The sequence below is a fragment of the Aquarana catesbeiana genome, linkage group LG12 (assembly GCF_042186555.1).
Source record: "Aquarana catesbeiana isolate 2022-GZ linkage group LG12, ASM4218655v1, whole genome shotgun sequence".
Classification (NCBI taxonomy): Eukaryota; Metazoa; Chordata; class Amphibia; order Anura; family Ranidae; genus Aquarana; species Aquarana catesbeiana.
In genome coordinates, this window is record NC_133335.1 from 58,278,477 (window position 1) to 58,301,502 (window position 23,026).

Consider the following 23,026-nt stretch of genomic DNA (forward strand, 5'->3'; position numbering starts at 1 on the left):
ATGGCTTTGTTTGAAAAAAAACTACTACACTATGTGGCATCCCCTTCTTTTTATCTACGGTGTCCATCGGCTTCACAAAACGCTGTGTGGAGGAATTTGTTTGTGTAATTCACTGGAGGCGATACTGGCACAATATGGACTGAATTTTTGTCACTTATTTTATTGCACTAGGCACTGTATGTTTTGATCTGGTGTCCTAGAATTGGGAAATATAGACAGTATAGAGATCTATCACTGTGCTGTGGTTGTACACTGGACACTATTTCAGTACGCTCCTGTGTGTGTGCGCATGACACGCACAATACTGTACAATTTTGCACTGCACTCTTTTTACTTATTATGCACCATTATTAGTAATGTATTAATATTGGATCATATTAGCATATAATTCTATAAATATTGCAGTACGCTTTCATATGTGAACTATATGCATATTACTGCTACCTTTCAATGAACTGTATTGCACTTTGTCGTCACTTTTCAAATCTACTATGCACAATTATTTGTAACTTATTTGTTATTTATATTCATAATATTTATTTCTTGTGTTGCACTTTTATCTGTGCTCACCAGCTTGATATATTTAATGATTTTTCAATTGTAACACAATCAGCTGTTATATCTTCTCCACTAGTGACATCTGCACTTTCAGCTATATTGCTATCTTCAGCTTTACTGTTATTTTACTGAAGGATTAGTGCAGCACCATACTGTACAATTATCCGATTGTTTATGTAGGGTTTACGTGGACCCTATTCGGTGGAAGCGGCTTTTCCATCCTTTTATAGACCTACACATGATAGCGCGGGAATAATCATTTTTAAATTTTGAAACTTCACAGTTGGTTCCATACTGCACATGTGCAAAGCAAGCTGCGCTTTCTGAATGGCATGGCGGCAGAGGAAGGCCAAACTTCCAAGGGATGGCAACGTCTCCCGGAAGTGGAGTCAAAAACAGGTACCCGGTCCCCCCCCTGCCCCCAGAAAGGTGCCAAATGTGGCACCGGGGGGGGGGGGGGGGCAGATAAGCAAAGCTTCCATGTTTGGGTGGAATTTTAAACAGTCCACAGTGAAAACTCATGTACTGCAAAGTGCTCCGTGCGATAATCAATACATAAATTCATACACACTAATAGGCTGTGATATTATAAAACTGATGAGGCTGCACTGATTGCCACTGATGAGGCTGCACTGACAAGTCAGCACTTATATGCTGCACTGATGGGCACTGATAGGCTGCACTGGTGGCCCCTGATGAGCTGCACCATTGGGCACTTATATGCTGCACTGATGGGCACTGATAGGCTGCACTGGTGGCCCCTGATGAGGCTGCACTGATGGCCACTGATGAGCTGCACCATTGGGCTGAGCACTGATGAATCAGCGCTGCACTGATGGGCACTGACACCCACTAATGAGGCGGCATTCTTAAGCTGCACTGATGGCAACTGATGAGGCCACACTGGGGAGGCGGAACTCTTAAGCTGCTCTGATTTAAGGCACTGAAGGGGTGTGGTTTACAGATGACAGGATGGGTCTTAAACAGGAATGGGTGTGGCCTTGACAGGAAGGCGTGTGTCATATTTAAATTAGGGGGTGCACGCATTTAGTCAGGCCTAGGGCAGCACAAAACCTTAATACACCACTGGAACGTATAGCTACATTTTCTTAATGAATTAAGGAATGGAACAAAAGTAAGCGTTTGTCCTGTAGTTATTCATCATTCCTGGTTGAGTTACAGTAACTTACGCCAAATAGCTTGTTTTACTAGCAAGAAGACACCACCAGGTACTATAGTGTGCAGTTCTGTGCTCTCTAGTGACCCAGAATCAGCAACCGACTGCAGCCTGCTGTCAGCTGACATCACAGAGCCACTCCAGTTTCTGTCCCCTGATGGAACTTTGTATCACTCATACTAGAGCTTCATCTAGCTGGAACAAATGACAGTCCTTGCTACACTAACAGACTCTCTCTGCTCAAACCCACCTAGATGCATGATCTGCAGCTGCCTCAGTTGCTTACAGCCTAAGCCAGCCACTCCCACCCCTTCTCCTGCCCAGCGCTCCAGTGAGCACTGGAGGGTCAGAGCACAGAACAGTGACTGACAGTCGCCACTCTGTGCATAGAGCAGGCCCATGAACTGAGTGATCAGCAGTCACATGATCACTCAGTTCTCAAGCTTAGAGCCTTTGAGGGACAGTGGCAGCATCAGACACATTCTACAACAGGTAAGTATGTGCGTTTGTTTTTTTAACCATCCCACACTTTAATGCAAATGGGTGCAACTGTTACATGGAAGATACTCCCCAGCAACACAGATTACTGCTCACCCTGACCTTTTAAAGATATTTAAGATATTTCCAGACAGAAAGAAAACTAGGCTGTTCCATACCATACCATACCATACCATACCATACCATACTATGTTGAGGACAAGGAAAAAAAAAAAAAAGCGGCTGGTATTATCAGTAATAACACCCTGCAACTTAAAACTCTATTTTAAGAAGCAGGTCACACTTTTCAAAGCACTTGTTGCACAGTAAGTGGAAAGAGGAACTTAGTTACTTGTTTCTGATGGGAACTTCCTTATCTGATTCTGTTGGGAACTGTCAGTTACATCCCTGTTCTCTAAGAATGAATGTCCTCTAAAATAGATTATTCTCTGAGCCATAACCTTGACTACATTAGAATCAAATTATTTAGTTTATGTGATCAGTAAGTGCAACCACAGTGTGATCAGAGAAAAAGCTGTGTGATTGTCCATTGTAGGTCTACAGCAGTGGCGGCTGGTGCTCAAAATTTTTTTTTTTGGGGGGGGGGGGGGGGGGGGGTGGATGAACATTCTTTCTGCCCCCCCCGCTTGCCCGTTGACTGCTTGACACTTACCTCATCTTGGTAGGAGATCAGGCAGCAGGTCAGGCGGTGAGCTGTGGGATGAGCAGCGGGTGATGGCGGCGGCTCCTGTGTCCTCCATTTGCCTAGTCTTCCTTCTGCTAGGCATCCAATCACAGCGCCAGTGCCTTCAGCCAATCAGGTGACAGGTATTAGATTCGCGCCTCCTGATTGGCTGAGAGGCAGTTCAGTGTTAGAAAAGCAAATGAATATTCGCTTTCCTAACACATCTGGGTGGGCTCGTAGCGCAATGCTCTGCGCCCTGAGTTCACCTTTTTTGAAGCCCATTAGAGCCTACGGCTCTAATCAGGTGCTTCAAAACCTCTCCTGCTGGAATTCAGACGCCCAGCGTCCGAAAAGGCGCCTGAATAGGGGGTGGCTATGCATGAATCTATCCATACTACACAGAGGGGGGGGGTGGTGTGATAGAGGGGGCGAAGCCCGAGCACCCCTAATGGACGCACCGCCACTGGTCTACAACAAGGATCTCCAAACTTACTAACCAGGGGGCCAACTTACTGTCCATCAAACTTTAGGGGGGGCAGACTGTTGGCACTGGGAGTAAGAAAAGGTCCCGACATCAGAAGGAGGAATTGTGCCCATTGTTGGTGCCAGTGGGAGGAATAGTGCTCATCATTGATGCCATTGGGAAGAATTATGTGCCATCATTGGGTCAAAATGTTGGTGTCACTGGGAGGAAATGTGCCCCCATAGTTGGTGTCATTGGTAGGATTTGTACCCTATTGTTGGTGTTGTGAGTAAGGAATTGTGCCCCTTGAATGGTCTCAGTGGAGGGGAAATTATGCCCCATTGTTAGTATCAGTGGGTGGAATAGTACCCCAAGGCAGTGGTGTCACTTGGGGTTGGCTATTGAGGCTGAACCCTCAAATCTGGGGCCCATAGCCCTGAGTCCAGGGCTGGCCCTACCATGAGAGAGTGTCCCAGGTTGCCTGACAATGACAACGCTTTCCGCACGGCCGCGGCACTCTCGATGACATCTAGAGCCAGGAGATCAGTGTGAAAGCGAGTCTCCTCACTTGCTCCACCCATATTATAAAGTCGGGAGGAACATTCTCTCACTGAGCTCCTGAGCAGGTGAGTGCACACCATGGGGGGGGGGGGGGGGAACGGGGACGACTCCCCTAGCCTATCTTCTGTATATACGCACTAGCCTCTCTTCTATATACCCTAGCCTCTCTGTATGTAACAATCCGCATCTGGTGGTAGGTGACGTGGAAAGTGACAATCTGCATCTTATGGCAGGTAACGTGACAAGCTCTCTGGTGACCCCGATGCAAGGGGGAGGCTCTCTGGGGACCCTGATGTAATGATAATATATAAGGTTTATAAAATATTCACACACATGTATATTATATACATGTGTATGCCCCTTTACTTCGCTGCTATGGGCTCTAGCGCCAGATCTTTTGTAGACCTAGCAATTCCCCTGCCCCAAGGGCCATATACACAACAAGCAAAGAAGGATTCTGAGTCATGGGGAAAGCAAAATAATTGTCAAAGGATCTGAGGGAAAAGGTAGTTGAACTGTATAAAACAGGAAAAAAGGGATATAAAAAGATATCCAAGGAACGGAGAATGCCAATGAGCAGTGTTCAAACTCTAATCAAGAAGTTGAAAATGAGGGGTTATGTTGAAACCAAACCACTGTCAGGTAGACCAACTAAAATTTCAGCCACAACTGCCAGGAAAATTGTTCGGGATGCAAAGAAATACCCACAAATAGCTTACAGGTGAAATACAGGACTCTCTGAAAACATGGGGTGTGGCTATTTCAAGATGCACAATAGGGAGGCACTTGAAGAAAGCCATTACTACACAAATGCCACAAAGTGTCCCGCTTATAATACGCCAAACAGCACAGAGACAAGACTAAGAGGGAGGGGGGAAAAGAGGGAGGGGGGAAAAGAGGGAGGGGGGAAAAGAGGGAGGGGGGAAAAGAGGGAGGGGGGAAAAGAGGGAGGGGGGAAAAGAGGGAGGAGAGATAGATAATCTATCTTTATGGACTTTTGTTGAAAGATGGACTCACTGATTGATTTATACATATAGTAGTTTTTTTATATATAGATATATTTTATATTGTTTTTTGGTCACTGATGCACTTTATGTATTGAAAGATTCATGCATTCGATTTATTTGAAGGAGAGCGCTGCACTTTTGTAGGATAGTAAATAAACCATATGTGTAATACAGGCTTTCAGGCAACCATCAACCTCAAACATAAATTAATCAACAGGAAACTTTGCGATTACATGAACGCAAATAGAGGAACAATGCCATTCAACAAAAGTCCATGCAAACTGTAGCCAAATCAATCCATTAAAGTGTATCACACGCAAAAGATGTTGACCTTCAATATTACAGGATAATACAGACATATGATCACGCTGCTGAAAGAGGAGTTGGCTCAATCGGCATGATCTCCTTGTGCAGGGTGCTCGCCCAGTCGCAGCTGTAGCAATCAAGGAAAAAAAATCCGGATGGCTGCACCCCCAAGCTGAGATCCAGAACACCTTTATTAGTTTAAAATCATGAGAAGCACAACATGTACAAGGGGTAATATCAGTTCACAGATGCTAGCTAAGCTTTGATAAAGCACAGTTTATGTGTGAAACACATTAGCCTTTCCTCCCCTACTTGGCAAATTTAGTTTTTGGCTTTCATGTAATTGGAAGAGCAGAAGGTGGGATTGCTTTGGTCTGTCCTGGCTTCTGCATGCTGTAGGTTTGACTGCTCCCCCAGTTTTCTGAAGATTTCCAGAATATAATGGGTGGGAGAGTCAAATAGGCAGCCTGAAAATGTATGCAGCTCCAACCAATCCCTGAAGAGGTGTGTCCAGATAGTGGTTGGGGGGGTTATGAATAGTCTGGAACCACTGAGAGCAGCGTTCTTTCCAGTAGGAGAGGTTCTTCAGGAATGGGTTGTCTGCCCTCCCTGGCCATCTTTCTCACGCTTCCACCTGCCATGCTTATCTCAGGTGAGTCCATTTGCTTACCAGCCCTTGAGGAACCAAAAGAGGGGTGCAACTGAGGATCTCATCTGGGAGGTGCTGCAGAGGAGTCTGCCTGCTTGAGTCTGAGGAGACATCCAAGCCCAGGGGATACCGCGAGTATGGATCTCAGTGACTGTGCTGTTGCCAACCCTTGCTACATTCAGGCCTGGCCTGGGACACTGCAAATGCCAGGCTGCCCACTTCATGTACTAATGTTTGGAGGACTGTGCCAAGAAGCTGCTGTTAGGGGGATAGTATCCTCATATTCCTGTGCAAAGTTCTGGAGTATCCCACAGCTCCTTAACCACATGCCGACGGGGTCATAGCCAAAAGACGGCTACAACGCGGTCGGCTTGTTCTGGGCGGGCGTCCATGGACGTCCTCCAGAACTCTTGCACCGCGCGTGCGCGGTGGAGCACGCGCACTGAAGTGTCCGTGCTCGGCAGGTTCACGGGACCCGGCGCAACACGGATCGCGGTAAAGGGCCAATGACAGCGGCCCTTTACCACGTGATCGCTCCCTTCAATGAGGGAGCGATCACAATGTCAAACTGGGGTCATGCAAAGGTCCCAGTTCTCTCCTCGCACCGATACAGCGTGAGAGGAGAGAAGAGAGATTGAGTGAAAAACAGTGAGTGACCAGTACTACAGTGCCCAGCAGTGCCACATAAGTGCTAATCTGTGCCCTTCAGTTACACTACCCATCAGTGCCACCACACTACCCATCAGTGCCACCTCTGCCACCACAGTTCCACGTCAGTGCTCCATCAGTGCCACTACAGTGCTCAGAGCCAATACAGTGCTCGTTTGTGCCATCAGTACCACATCAGCATCACTACAGCACACATCGGTGCCACTACAGTACCCAATAGCAGTGCCACCATATCAGTGGATCCTTATTAGCGCCCATCAGTGCTACCTTATCAGTGCATCCTCAGTGTGATGCATTAGTGTACATCAGTGCAGCCTCATCAGTACCCAGCAGGGCACCCTCATCAGACCAGCCTCATCAGCACCCATCAGTGCAGCCATATCTGTCCAAGTGTCCCTACCACAGCAGTTTGTCACCACAGCCCACAGTCACCAGTATGGCAAAAAAAAAAAAATTTCCGCTGAGGAGGCATACCAACAGCTTAGCTTGACCGAAGAGACGAGCAGGGAGCTCTCCGAGTCTGTGTCTGATTCAGAATATGAACCTATTGTAAGCAGTGGGTCTGATACAGAATCGGAGGAAGAACAAAGTGTGCCCATGAAACGAAGGCATTCTGGCATGGAGCATCAGGCTACCACAAGTAGTGCTGTGGCATCAACCAGCAGCTCCGTGCCATCCACCAGAAATGCAGTGGCATCAACTAGCAGTTCAGTGCCATCTACCAGTAGCACAGTGCCATCCAGAAGAAATAAAGTACCACTGCAGCAAAGGCTAAGAACTAGCGGGATGTCATCTCGGCCCCAAAGCGTTAGGACCCATGCCGGCCTTCCCTATGCCCTTGAAAACCCTCTGTGGCTTCCCCCTAATTCAAGAGCAGCAAACATCCCCCCTTTCACCACCCAGCCAGGTGTTCAGGTGAACACAGAGAATTTTTCCCCTATTGATTTTTTTAATTTAAATTTTTACCCAAGACCTATTATCCTCCATTGTGGCCCAGTGCAACCTCTATGCACAATAATTCATAACAAGCAAAACTGGTTCAAGTTATGCCCGTCCCTATGAGTGGAGAGCATTGACAGTGGAGGAATTTAAATTATTTTTAGGCCTAACATTTAATATGGGACTCACAAAAAAAAAAATGAATTATACTCCTATTAATCCACCAACCCCATCCACCACATGACAATCTATTCATCCATTATGCAAGATCAAGATACCCCATGATAATGCGTTTCCTTCATTACAATAACACCAAGTGCCCTCCCTATAATGACCCATCACATGACAAATTATTTAAAATTCAGCCACTTCTAAATTTTTTCTCAGAGAAATTCCCCCAGTTATTTATCCCCGACCAAAATATCTCCGTGGATGAGTCATTGGTCCACTTCACAGGCAGGCTTGGCTTCAAGCAGTTTATCCCCAGCAAAAGGGCCCGATATGGGGTTAAGCTCTACAAGCTATGTGACCGAGAAACGGGGTATATCTACGCCTTCCGGGTGTACGAAGGGACAGCCCCCTGAATGTCCAGAGTACATCGGAGCCAGCGGAAAGGTTGTCTGGGAGCTTGTATATCCACTCCTTGGAAAGGGTTACCACCTTTATGTAGATAATTACTATACAAGCTTGCCCCTCTTCCGCAATCTTTACCGCAAGGACACTCCAGCGTGTGGTACAGTGCGAGCCAATAGGAAAGGATTCCCGCAAAGGCTCGTTATTGAAAAAGACTACGACAAGGGGAGACGGTGTCTTTGCGGAATGAAGAGATATTGGCTCTCAGGTGGGAGGGACAGACGAAACATCCACATGCTCACAACGACACCTACGTGGAAATCCCCCGAAGAAACGGCCCAATCCAGAAACCAAAATGTGTCCATGACTATAATTTGTTCATGGGGGGAGTCTACTTAAATTATCAGATGATCGAACCCTACCTTCCCACAAGAAAAAGCCGCTTTTGGTATAAAAAAAAAAGTCTCCATATATCTTTTCAGTTTGGCCATTTACAATAGTTTTGTTATTTACCGTAAATTTACAGAGAGCCCCGTATCTTATCTTCAGTACCAAGAAGAAATTATCTCCACCCTTTTGTACCCTGAAGACGTACCAGAAAGCATTCGCTTGGATTCAGTGAGCAGACTCCACGAACGCCACTTTCCCGAGAGACTCCCCCACCATGAAACAGGCCGGAAACATCAGAAGAAATGCCAGGTGTGCTCCAGAGGAGGAACTAGAAGAGACACCGTGTATTATTGTCCTTCCCAACCAGGCCATTGTATTGATGAATGTTTCCGCCGTTACCATACTTCTATACATTATTAGGGAAGTATGGTAAACGTAATTGTCATTTACCGCCACACCTTTATGCCACTGTACATACTGCTGCCTTCTCTGGAACTGACTCTGGCCTGCTAAACGACCACGCTTCTGCCTAACGCTAAACTGTACCTACCTCTACCTGCTCCGGAACTGACCCTGGCCTGTTACATGACCACGCTTCTGCCCAACGCTAAACTGTACCTACCTCTGCCTGCTCTGGAACTGGCCCTGGACTGTTTGACCAGGTTTTTTGCCTGCCTCTTGGACTGGTCTTTTACTCTGCTACTGAAGTAGTGGGCTTCATAACACAGGGGTCTCACATGTGAGGGGCTCCAGAATAGTTTTTCTGGATGAAGAAAAACTAATTTTTCAGTTTTCTCATTCCCGATTAGGGTCTGGAGACTCGGAGGCTTCAAAGAGATTTGAGTGGGAGAAGCCTCTACCCCTGTCCCCATTATTTCCTGGCCTGCTACTTGGACCATGTTCCTGCTTACTACCAGGACCAATATTTTGACACTGCTGGCAAGGTCTCTACTTGCACTGACCCTGGACTGTATATGGACAGTATCCCTGCCTGTACTGACTATGTACAAAATTCCTGCCTGCTGCCTGGACAATTCCATTCACTGTCACTGACCACGTCCCTGCCTGCATCAGGGCTCTCCTCCTGTGGACAACGGCACTACTAAAACCACAGATAATCTTTTGTTTACCCTTTGCTCAGCAGAATGTATTTTAGGGTGTAATTCTTGGTATGTTCATGCTATGTGTTAGAAATATGAAGGGCCTTCAAAAATGTGATAGATTGTAAGGAAATTAGATGTGCAATTTATGCTCCTAGAACGCCTGAATGTGCTACTTCAATGTTGGGCCTCTGTATGTGGCCAGAATGTGTAAAAGTCTCACACATGTGGTATCACAATACTCAGGAGGATTAGCAGAATATATTTTGGGGTGTCATTTGTGGAATGTACATGCTATGTGAGAGAAATAACCTGTTATGGCAATTTGGTGTGAAAAAAAAAAAAAAAAAAACTTAAATTTTGCAAAGAATTGTGGGAAAAACATGACAACTTCAAAAAAAAACTCACCATGCCTCTTACTAAATACCTTGGAATGTTAGGGTCTCAAGAAATGATAGGCCTCAGTACATCAGGTGTGATCCATTTTCAGCGATTGGCACCATAGCTTGTAGACTCTATAACCTTCACACAGACTAAATAATATCTACTAATTTGGGTTATTGTTACCAAAGATATGTAGCAGTATAAATTTTAGCCCAAATGTATGAATAAAATTTACTTATTTGCAAAATTTTACAATAGAAATGAAGAAATTTTTTTTTTTTTTCTTTTCATTTATAGCACAGAAAATAAAAAACCCAGAAGTAAGCAGATACCACCAAAATAAAGCTCTATTTGTGTGAAAAAAAAAAAAAAAAAAAAAAAAAAAAAAGGGATGAAAATTTCATATGGGTAGAGTATTACATGACAGTAATTGTCATTCAAAATGTGAGAGCACCGAAAGCTGAAAATTGGTCTGGTTAGGAAGGGGGTTTAAGTGCCCAGTGGTCAAGTGGTTAATCCCCATCCAAGTTAACCTGCAATAAAAACTGTTAAAAAGACAACTTCTAGACCAGGGGTAGGCAACCTCGGCCCTCTGTATGTTTGGCTGCTGCACTAGCAGGAATAGAACCTGGAACATGAAACAGTGATCTTTTTTGGGGTAGCGCTACACATAAAAGAACATAAGGAAGATGATTACTGCACACCTATGGGAAATCATGTCTCACAACAGACCACTGTATGGAAGACATGACAATGTTAGTTCATACACCTCAGAAGAAATGCCGGGTTGGAGCTCATGGTGTGAAGTCAGCTGACTGAGGTGAGTGTCAACTGGTAAGTTGCAAAAAATACAGCAGAAAAATAGTTTAGGTGGATGGCCATGTCTTGGTAGGTTTGCAGTTGTGCCATACGCTTTCCATTTTGGGATGATGAATTGAACATTGCCCTGTTAGATGCCAAAGCTTGGGATATTTTTTTTAACCTAACCCTGCTTTAAACTTTTCCACAACTTTATCCCTGACGTGTCTGGTGTGTTCCTCGGCCTTCATGATGCCGTTTGTTCACTAAGGTTCTCTAACAAACCTCTGAGGGCTTCAACTGAACAGCTGTATTTATACAGAGATTAAATTACACACAGGTGGACTCTATTTACTAATTAGGTGACTTCTGAAGGCAATTGGTTCCACTAAAAAAAAAAAAAAAAAAAATATATACCATATTTAATCGGCGTATAACACGCACATGGGTATAACACGCACATTCATTTTAAGAGGGAAGTTTCAGGAAAAAAAAAAATCTTACTCTTTAAATAAGGAACTTTGAAGCAAAATAAGGGTCAGTGCCCATCTGCAGCCTCACCAGTGCCATCAATGCAGCCTGATCAATGCCCATCTGCAGCCTCACCATTGCCATCAGTGCAGCAGCCTCACCATTGCCATCAGTGCAGCAGCCTCACCATTGCCATCAGTGCAGCAGCCTCACCATTGCCATCAGTGCTGTCTGATCGATGCCCATCTACAGCCTAGAGGGGACAGGGAGGGGGGTGGGACGAGCACCGACAGATTACATACAGTGAGAATCTCCTATGATAGACAGAACAGTGGTCCAATGGCGGCCCAGGAGACGGGACTTCCTATTATAGAGGACGCCAAGTAAACAGGAGATTCTCACTGTATGTAATCTCACGGTGCTCGTCCTGCCCCCCTCCCAGGCAGCTAAAATTGAAGTATTGGCGTATAACACGCACATGGTATTTGCACCTGATTTTCATGGTGAAAAAGTGAGTGTTATACGCCAATAAATACAGTATATTTAGAATTTTACCTTCCACTTAACAATTACGTGCCATGTTGTGTTGGTCTATCACATAAAATACATTCACGTTTTTTGGTTGTAACATGACAAAATGTGGAAAAGGGGTATGAATACTTTTTCAGGGTACTGTAAATAGTAGCACATCTTTGCATGCCTCCATACAAGCTCCCAGCAGGCTAAATGGTGCCCTAGGTAACAACGTGTAGCGCCCTACTCCCGTAGGAGCGGCTAAAAGTTCGTTCTACCCTGGAGCTTGTTCCATTACCCCTCTTCCCCAAACAAATAGAACATGCAGACAGTCATTGAAAGTAAACTATGTACAACTTTATTGCGGTTTCCATATGAAAGGCTGCACTGTACTGAAAAGTCACTCCGAATGACTTCCAGTGTGGTTGAGTGATGAACAATACAGCAGAGGCGGCTCTCTAATTAGGCGATCGCCTAAGGCCCCGCAGTCAGAGGGGCCTCGCGGTCGGCTAATCTGCCTGTGATCAATCACTGATTCTGTCAAGGTCTCATCCCGGTCTGGTGGTAGTGCGGGGAGCGGGACAGTAGAGGTCTCTAGGTGGCGGCAGCGGCTGGATGATAGCACCCGGCTCCAAGGCACGCGGGCGGCATGTCCATGTGGGACCTGCAGCCGAGCTGCTCCTTCTGCCTGTGCCGCTCACCCTGACCTTATGCTGCCTGGCCGACCGGAGAGAAGGTGAGTGTCCGTGCAGCCTCCCTGTGTGTCTGAATAGGAGGAGCGGTGGGGAGACTGCACATAGTGGAATTGATTTTTCCATATTACTCCATGCAGCCGCTGAATGTCTGCAGGAAGGAGAGGGGGAGAAGTGATCATTCAGGGGCTGCATGGAGTAATATGGAAAAATCCACTATGTGCAGTCTCCCCACCGCTCCTCCTATCTAACTTTTTCTGCATCCCCGTGCTCTCCGGCCCCTCTGTGCACTCCCTGGCTCCGCCCCTCCTGCTCTCCAGCCCATCCTTGTCCTCCCTGGCTCCGCCCCATTTCGTCAGCACCCCCCTGCTCTCCACTCCAATTCTTTCTCCCCCCTCTCAAGCCCCCCCAGCGCTCTCCAGCCCCCACCCCTCCAGTGCTCTCCACCTTTCCCAGCACTCTCCGCCCCCACCCCCCAGCACTCTCCGACCCCACCCTCCAGCACTCTCCGGCCCCCACCCCCCAGCACTCTCCGGCCCCCCATCACTCTCTGCCCCCACCCTCCAGCACTCTCTGCCTCCACCACCAGCACTCTCCGGCTCCCACCCCCCAGCACTCTCCACCCCCCACCCTCCAGCACTCTCCGCCTCCACCCCAGCACTCTCCGGCCCCCACCCCCCAGCACTCTCCGGCCCCCACCCCCCAGCACTCTCTGCCTCCAGCCCTCTCCCCCCCCCACCCTCCAGCCCTCTCCGCCCCCAGCACTCTCCAGCTCCTCCCTGCTCTTTGCCCCCCCAGTGCCTTCACAGACTGGGACATGGGGCACAGGAGGGGCTGCAGACAGGGACAGGGCTAGAGATCTCCCTCACCCCCTTTCCCTCACCCTCCTCTTTCTCACCTCCTCTCTCTCTCTCTCTTACCCCGTCACTCCCCTCACTCCCTCTCTCCCCCTCTCTCTTTCTCTCTCTCCTCCCCCCTCTTTCTCTTACCCCCTCTCTCTCTCTCCTCCCCCCTCTTTCTCTTACCCCCTCTCTCTTTCTCCTACCCCCCTCTCCCTCTCTCTCTCTCTCTCCCCCCCTCTCCCTCTCTCTCTCTCTCTCCCCCCCTCTCTCTCTCTCTCTCTCTCTCTCTCTCTCTCTCTCTCCCCCCCCTTCTCTCTCCCCCCTCTCTCTCTCCCCCCTCTCTCTCTCTCTCTTTCCCTCTCTCCCCCTCTCACCACACTCCTCTCCAGCTCTCTCTCCCCTCTCTCCCTCCCCTCTCTCTCTCTTCCCCTTCTCTCTCCCCCCTCTCTCTCTTTCCCCCCTCTCTCTTGCTCTCCACCCTCTCTCTGTCTCTCTCCCCACCTCTCTCTCCCCCTTTTGCACACCCTTTCTCTCAACCCCCTCTCGCTCACCTTCTCTCTCCCCCCTCTCCCCCCCTCTCTATCCCCCCTCTCTCTTCCCCTCTCTCTCCCCCTCTCTTACAATGTCTTGCTCCCACTCTCTCTCTCTCCCCCTCTTTATCCCTCCCCCTCTCACTCTCCTCTATTGCTCACAATCTCTTGCTCCCCTTCTCTCGCCCCCTTTTTCTCTCTCTCCCCCTCTCTCTCCCCCTCTCTCTCCCCCCCTCTCTCTCCCCCCCCCCTCTCCCTCTCTCCCTCCCCCTCCCTCCCTTTCCCTCCCCTTCCCTCCCCCTCTCTCTCTCCCCCTCCCCCTCTCTCTCTCCCCCTGCGCTGTGCTGAGATCCCCCCACTCTACTTCCTCTGTGGATGTGGAATGACTCAGTGACATCCCCTCCCCATTCTCCCAAGACACGGGAAATTCTTAGAGGGGTTGCCACCTTGCTGGGCCCCAGATGTTTTAATGGCTGCATATGTCTGATGGGTGAGTAGGGTGCCCTGGATGTGGTGCTGATGAACTATGTGCTAGATCTGTCCATCTTTTTGCAGCCATTTTTATTGCTTGAATTTTTTTCTCCTATTATGGGCATGATTGGGGCCTCACGTGTAAGTTTCGCCTAAGGCCTCACAAAGCCTAGAGCCGCCTCTGCAATACAGTATTACATCCAGATTGTAAGAAGCCCTTATTAGTAAACTCCCATCTTGCATAAATTCTGTGCATTGAGTCTTTCCTTCTTCCTGTTAGCTACCACTTCCCGACTTTACAGTACTTCTGATTCTAACTCCATGAACGATACTCTGAATAACATCCAGAAGATGACTTTTGGATTCCTCCGGGGTATTAGTTCTCAAGGGCCCAGCTCTGTTCTCCTGAACCCGCACACTAACCCCTACCAAGTCTCTCAGAAGTTCTGTTTCTCCCTGGGTTACACTCACTTGTGTTTGAGTGATGATCCATGTCGCACATAGAAAATCCTCTCCCAGGCCCTGTATGTCAGTATTGGCAACGGTTAAGAAGAATGTCTTGTAGTTTCTCCTCCATCCACATAACGCAGAGCACCAACGCTGTACTAGTGGCTACATCCTCACTCCTGGATCTTTTCTCTTCCCATACAGAACCACACCAGGGAGCATGTTCCTCTCACCCGAAGGGGAGAGCACCCACACGAATCCTCCTGGATCCTACATCCTCCAACAAGAAGAACCCCAGGAAGCATGTGACCCGGCCTTTTATACAAGTCCCGTCTCTGTCCCAACAAATTAATGATTGGTCCAGAGGTGTCTTCCAGAAGCTACCTGTCACTCTTACTTGTATTCCTCCCATCTTCCAAGCCAAACTCCAGAAGACAAAGGAAACTGTCCAAGCAGAGTGCAGGGGGTCACACCCTCCTCTACCCTAGTAAACCTCCCATGCCAATCAAACCCCACCAGATTACACCACAGGGTGAAATTCTGGCAATTTTGACCTATCATAACACCTAACTTTCTATTGTAGCACTCACCCAAACAGGTGGGCGCTACAAACGTATAGTGATGTTCACTGATGCCGCTGGACATCATACAGAAGTTAACGTCACCCTGTATGTGGCTTGATGTAGCTGCTTTTACTCTATGGGCTGCTGCCTTGTGGTGCCCCCTCCCCATCACATGAAAATGCACATGGCAACTACCTGCCTCCCCCCCAGTCCTGGCCTTGGTGGAGACATTTCAAGGGAGCTCTAGCCAGGGTTAAAAGGACCAGACATGAAGCAGATTTTATGCTCTCAACTAATCCTGCAGCTGCAAATTCAGTCAGTTTGTTTCTAACCGATTGCCGACCGGCTCACACCGATATACGTTGGCAGAAGGGCACGTACAGGCATATTAACGTACCTGTATGTTGCACTTTAAGAAGCGGTTTGCGAGCGCCCTCCGTGAGCTCTGTAAGTGTGATCGCGGGTCCCGCGGACTCGATGTCCGCAGGGATACCCGTGATCGTCTCACGGAGAGGAAGAACGGGGAAATGCCTAAACTGAGGAAAAAGGGTTTTTTTTATATTTTTTGGGGGGGATATTTAATATAGCAAAAAGTAAAAAATAAATCAGTTTTTTTCAAAATTGTCGCTATTTGTTTATAGCGCAAAAAATAAAAACCGCAGAGGTGATCAAATACCACCAAAAGAAAGCGCTATTTGTGTTAACCACTTGCCGACCGCCGATATACGTTCTCACTTTGAGAACGGATACTGTTATCCCAGTGTTCAGCCAGCTACAAGATAAAAGTGGTCTCTGGGGTAGATTCGCCGTGAGATCACTTATCGCCGGCGGGAGAGGAGCCCCCCTCCCGCCGCACTCTTCCGCTTACCGGAGCCAGTGGCAGAGGCAGAGGCAATCCGGTCCTCTCACTGGCTGTGCATGGAAGATGGCCCCTACCCGTCTCCATGATACTGCAGGGCGCAAGCGACGTCAAAACGCTCTTAAAAAAAAAAATTTTTTTTTTTTTTTTGCATTTTAGTGTAAATATGAGATCTGAGGTCTTTTTGACCCCAGATCTCATATTTAAAAAGGTCCTGTCATGCTTTTTTTTTATATTGCAAGGAATGTTTACATTCCTTGTAATAGGAATAAAAGCGACACAATTTTTTTTTTTTTTAAACAGTGTAAAAATAAAAAAAAAGGTAAATAGGAAAAAAAAGAAAATTTTTTTTTTTTTTTTATAAAACGTGCCCTGTCCCACCGAGCTTGCGTGCAGAAGCCAACGTATACGTGAGTAGCACCCACATATGAAAACGGTGTTGAAACCACACATGTGAGGTATCGCCGCAATCAGTAGAGCGAGAACAATAATTCTAGCCCTAGACCACCTCTAACTCAAAACATGCAACCTGTAGAAGAGATTTTTAAGGGTAAAATTTTGTCGCCATTCCATGAGCGGGCGCAGTTTTGAAGCATGACATGTTGGGTATCAATTTACTCGGTGTAACATTATCTTTCACAAAAAAAAAAAAAAATATTATAATAATATTGGGCTAACTTTACTGTTGTCTTATTTTTTTTTTTTAATTCAAAAAAGTATTTTTTTCCCAAGAAGTGCGCTTGTAAGACAGAAAGTATTGCAACGACCGCCATTTTATTCTCTAGGGAAAAAAAAAATAACAGTAATTTTCTAGAAAAAAAAAAAAAAAAAAAACCCAAACACACACACACCTAAAAAAAAGACCTGTTCCTTAAGTGGTTAATATATTTACGATTGCTCAAATAGATCTCAAAAAGTTCAAAACAGCTCCAAAGTTCTTTCTAGATGATTAAACTCCAACACCATGTGAGAAATAAAATCCAAATAATATTTGTGACTTTTCACCCAAAAGTGACAACAAATTGCACGCACCAGATGGCCCTGGCCAGCAAATGACAATAAGACATGAAGTATCTCCTTGAATCCTGGAAACCGTCCAACGATCTTTTTCCAATCTATTGTTCACATGTATGGTGAACTTGGTCGAATGAGCCCGGGAACAGCCAGATCAAATCTTTGTTACCTATACTCCAATCTCCCACATCTGAAAATCAAGCTCCACCAAAAAGAGCCAGGGAAGGCAGAATTAGTGTAGTATCATTTGTTTATTGTTAAAAAATGTCACTTACTATATTTCCAGCAGGGGAGTGCATCAGTATATCGGAAACACCTAGTGCTTGATTTTCAGAATGTGGGAGATCGGGAGCGGAGGATAGAGAACAAAGATTTGATCTGGCTGTTCCCGGGCTCATTCGACCAAGTTCACCATACATGTGAATGATCGATTGGAAAAAGATCGTTAGACGGTTTCCAGGATTCGAGGAGCATTGGGAGCGCCCTTTACCCCAGCATACATCCTGCAGCTAGGTTCAATTGTTTTGTTCCTAAAGGACAATTTGCTTTAAAAGACAGTTTTACCTTCAGTGCAATCGATGTTTAGCCCCCCAGCCCCCTGATTGCCTCCCAAATGGAAAATACCTTCCTCCTCGTTCCTTGGATCTTAGCTGTGTGGCCCTGCCCTGGTGTTGCACAGCCTTTGCAACAATTAGAGTTTCCTCTTCTAATTATAAGGAATTGTTTTTCATTCTCTAAAGACACACATCCTTTAACTATTGAGAGGCACAAGAAGGAATATAATTTCTCAGTGGGAACAGAAAACCCATTTAAAATTAAAGTAATCTTTACCAATGAACATCTCTTATTTGCTCCTTTGTAGTCTGTTAAATATACTATTGAAAAATTGTTTTTTTTTTATAATATCTATTTAATAAGCCAAAAAAATAAGAATACCTGCAGAAAAAACAACATTGTGTTACAGGCAGGAATACCAGGTGAAAATAAAGAGAAAAAAAAAGGGAAAGCTAAGGCAGCCAACACATCTAGTGACTTGTAAAGGCAATATGAATTGTATTTTGTTCTCGAGTTTAACCACATTCCTGGAACTTTTACCCCCTTCCTGCCCAGGCCGATTTTCAGCTATCAGCGCTGTCACACTTTGAGTGAAAATTGCGCAGACATGCAACGCTGTACCAAAACGAAATTTTTATCATTTTGTTCACACAAATAGAGCTTTCTTTTGTTTGTCTTTTGTGGTATTATTCACTGCTGGGTTTTTTATTTTTTTTTGCCAAATAAACTAAAAAAGACTGAAATATTTTAAGAAAATGTGTTTTTCTTCGCTGTACTGACGGCCTCTCATTTCTCGAGGCCAGGACAGTAGAAATACCCCCCAAATTACCCCTTTTTGAAAAGTAGACAGTCCAAGTAATGCCGCGTACACACGAGCGGACTCCGGCGGATAATTCGATCGTGTGTGGGCTCTAGCTGACTTTTTTTCCCCAAAAGTTCGACAGACCTAAAAATGAAACATGTTTCAAATCTTTCCGACGGACTTGAGTCCGGTCGAAAAGTCCACTCGTCTGTATGCTAGTCCGACGGACAAAAACCGACGCTAGGGCAGCTATTGGCTACTGGCTGTGAACTTCCTTATTTTAGTCCGGTCGTACGTCATCACATACGAATCCGTCAGACTTTGGTTGATCATGTGTAGGCAAGTCTGTTCATTCGACAGTCCGCCGGAAAGACCGTCGGAAAGTCCATCGAAAAGTCCACCGGACCTAGTCCATCGAAAAGTCCGCCCGTGTGTACGTGGCATAAGAGGCATGGCGGGTTTTTGGAAGTTGTAATTTTTTTGTCATAATGTTTTGGAAAATTAAGAAATTAAAAAAAAAATTTTCAATTTTTTTTTTTATTTTTACATACTGTCACCAGTGCAGTACAGCGTCATCATATAACTGATGTGGTGGTGATCAGGGACACTGACTGGTGACAGTACAAACAAAAAGCGCCTGCAAGTAGCCTCTGAAGCACGATCCAAACAAGGATCAGGCTTCAGAGGCAAGGAGATTTAGATGCATGCAGGACAACAATCGTGGGGGGACAGCCCAAACACAAGTAGGGGGCACGGGCGTCCCGAGGGGCCCAGACCTTGTGTCCCAAACAAGGCCGTCTTTAACGTTGGGCAGATGCTGTCAGAGTGGACCGGCTGCCAGGATACAGAGGAGGGTAGAGTGGTGGGCAGATCCCACGTGTGTGCAGGGAGTAGTTGGGGCCTGCTGTCAGACAGGCTTCGGTCAGGAACGATTTTGTGCGCTGACCTGTGCAGGGTGGGTGAGACCAGTTGGTGCCAACGGAGAGCCCCATGGTGGAGGAGGAAAAGAGGAGGTTAGGGTGGGGGAGCCCCCCCTCACTCTGTATTGCAGCTGCCACCAGAGATCCTGGTGGAGATGGAACACAGGCTCAGCTACCCGTCCTGGCACCAGATCTTCTCCACAGACACCATCTGGAGGAGCCGCTGCTGGACAGGTGAGAGCTGGGAGGACTGGTAATTCCAAAGGTGTGTGTGACACTGCCCCCACCTGTCCCACTCCTGTCATGCTGCCCCAACCTGTCCTGCTGCCCCCCACCTATGGTGGGAGGAGATAGGACTGCAGGAGGAGGAGGAGGAGGAGGACATGGGATGTTAGAGATGGGACTTGAGGAGGAATGGGATGGAGGAGATCGGAATGGATGGGAAGGACATGGGGTGGAGGAGATTTGAGGAGAAGGACATGGGATGAAGGAGAGGGGACTGCAGGAGGAGGATGATGTGGGATGGAGGAGATGAGACTGGAGGAGGATGTGGGATGGAGGAGTTGGGACTGGACTAGGAGTACATGGGATGTAGGAGATGGGACTGGAGTAGGGGTACATAGGATGGAGGAGATGGGACTGGAGGAGGAAGAGGACCTGGGATGGAGGAGATGGGACTGGAGGAGGAAGCGGACATGGGATGGAGAACATGGGATGGAGAAGAAGGACATGGGATGGGCCTCTGTGGGATGGCCAGTGGGCAGATTCAGTGGGACAACCAGTGGCATTTCCATCTCAGAAATCTGTTCTTTAGAAAAGATTGCAGTGATATCATCATTTATTACATTGCCCTTACTAACATATCTACTGATATGGTTGCTTTTATAAAATGTAACCTGGACTTTCACTGTATTGTTCATTTAGGCACAAGAGACTACATTTCTCATCATCTCATTACTTGCAATGTTGCCACTGCCTAAATATGCACTCACATTTAAAAGACAGTAACCATTTCCCGACCCAGGCCAATTTTGACATTTCTCTCCTACATGTAAAAATCAGCATTTTTTTTTGCTAGAAAATTACTCAGAACCCCCAAACGTTATATATGATTTTTTTTTTAGCAGAGACCCTAGAGAATAAAATGGCAATTGTTGCAATTTGTTATGGCACATGGTATTTGCACAGCGATTTTTCAAACACAGCTTTTTTTTAAATAATACACTTTAATGAATTTAAATGCAAAAATCTACCCCAATTTTTTTTTGTAAAATATGAAAGATACTGTTACTCCGACAAACTACAGTACTTAAAAAATCTCCATAGGCGATGCTTTAAAAATGTTTACAGGTTACCTGTTTAAAGTTATGCCCTGTAGACACGGTAGGACATTGATCGGACATTCCGACAACAAAATCCATGGATTTTTTCCGACGAATGTTGGCTCAAATTTGTCTTGCATACACACGGTCACACAAAGTTGTCGGAAAATCTGATCGTTCTAAATGCGGTGACGCAAAACACGTACATCGGGACTATAAACGGGCAGTAGCCAATAGCTTTCGTCTCTTAATTTATTCTGAGCATGCGTGGTACTTTGTGCATCGGATTTGTGTACACACGATCGGAATTTACGACAACGGATTTTGTTGTCGGAAACATTTTTTTTTTTTTCCCATCAAAAAGAAAGTTTATTCAAAAGTTGAAAAGACAGTACAAATCAAGTTAACTGTAATCACAGCAAAAATCCACATAAAGCCATGTTTGGTCCTCATTAGTTTACAATGCTATCAAAGATAAACAATTTATGTTATAATATGAAAAGATAACAGTGTTGTTAAGTGCAACCTTTGATATATACTATGACATTGTTAAAGCCCCCTTGTCATTTACACTTAACCTTTGTCATGACCAGTTATCCTCAATAGTAAAGCAAAGGAGAGAGTCATCTGATTTGCATGTCAGAGTCAAGAAGGACATTAAGAGCCAAAAGAAAAAAAAAAAAAAAAAAGAGGTAAACAGAAAAAGAAAGAATTTTATGACCATTACCTAGTCAAGTAGATGTCTAACAGATGATCAATCAATCGCGTTGCCCAGCTGACCGGATCCAAGAGGAACCTGTTGATGTAAATACATGCTATCCTGTCTCAAACAGGTCCAGATGTCTGGGCATCGTTAATATCACTGAAAGCCTTGGAATATTTGAAAACGATCCAGGGACGCCAGGTCCCAAGAAAGCTTTCTACCTGTTCATTGGATTGAGCAAGAGTATCCTCCATTTCATGGAATTCTGCAACCCTGCGTAACCATTCAGAGACTGTTGGAACTCGTGTAGACTTCCAGTGAATTGGAATGAGTGATTTGGCAGCATTTAGTAGGTGCCTTGTGAGAGAACGCTTGTATTTTTTTAGAGGCCAGTTGGAGATGTGAATTAGACAGCACGCTGCGTCAAGAGGCAGAGTCGTCTCTGTTATCAGTTTAATTAGGTCTAGAACTTCATTCCAGTAGTTAGCAATTAATGGGCATTGCCACCAAATATGCAGCAACGATCCACTATCTTTCATGCAACGCCAGCAACGGTCCGACAATTGTGGGGTTCATTTGTTTAGTCTCATTGGTGTTAGATACCACCGTGTCATCAATTTGTACGCAGTTTCTTGGACCTTAGTGCTTATGGAGCACTTATGTGCTAAAATACAAGCGTTCTTCCATTGTTTAGAGGTTATGTTTATCTGTAGGGCATCAGACCACCTCCCCCTAAGTCTGTCATCTGCTGGTCCCTTTGCTTCCTGTAACCAAGCATATGGAAGTTGTTCTGCTAACCGGTTCCCCCTTACGGCACACCGACTCAAACTCCGTCAAGGGTCTAGAGAAGTCTCCCCCCTTGTGGCTATCCTTAAGATAACTTCTAGCCTGTAGTTCTGTCACATTGTCCTCCCTCTTTAGGGCCTGATACTCCTTGACTTTACCCTGTTGATAACATTCACCCGCCAGTAGAGGTCTGTCAGTGTTAGGTGACTGAAGGTGAGGATTATTAAGTCCTGGGATAAATCCTGGGTTATCTTTCATCGGTGTTAGTGGGCCTAACGCAGAGGTGATCACTTTACCTCTGGGTAAATCATGCATCAATTTAAAGGTGGTTCCTGTTATGGGGTGGCGCTTTAGGTCATCAGGGTAATTGGACCATTGTAACCAAGGGGCAAAAGAAAGTGGAGTGGGAGAGAGGGCCATTTTTAGCTTCTCCCAGTCTTTACTGTCCCGATGACAGTGCCAATCTATGATCCTCGCTGCGTGTGATGCTAGATAGTAATCTCTCAAGTTGGGTACTCCGAGCCCCCCATTTCTTTTACTTTCAATAATGCTTCGAACTTGATTCTAGGTTTTTTGTGAGCCCAGATGAATCTCACGAACAGGGTTCTTAAGGTCCTAAACAAGCTTGGTGGTAACTTAATCGGTAATGTGCGTATTACATAAAGGAGCTTAGTGAAGGGAAATTTTGGTCATACAATGACGAGATCTGTGGAGTTAAATTAATTCCTAAATACTTCAGTTTTTTGGGATCCCATTTGAAAGGAGAGTTGGCCATTGCAGATGAGAGTGAGTGGGTGGTA

At 46.1% G+C, this 23,026-nt stretch overlaps 1 protein-coding gene across 1 annotated transcript in view; it reads right to left on the minus strand.

The window, feature by feature from the left end:
- LOC141114274 (NXPE family member 1-like) overlaps positions 1-23,026 on the minus strand; it is a 236,313-nt gene that overhangs the window by 142,664 nt on the left and 70,623 nt on the right. The gene's annotated exons all lie outside the window — the stretch shown is intronic.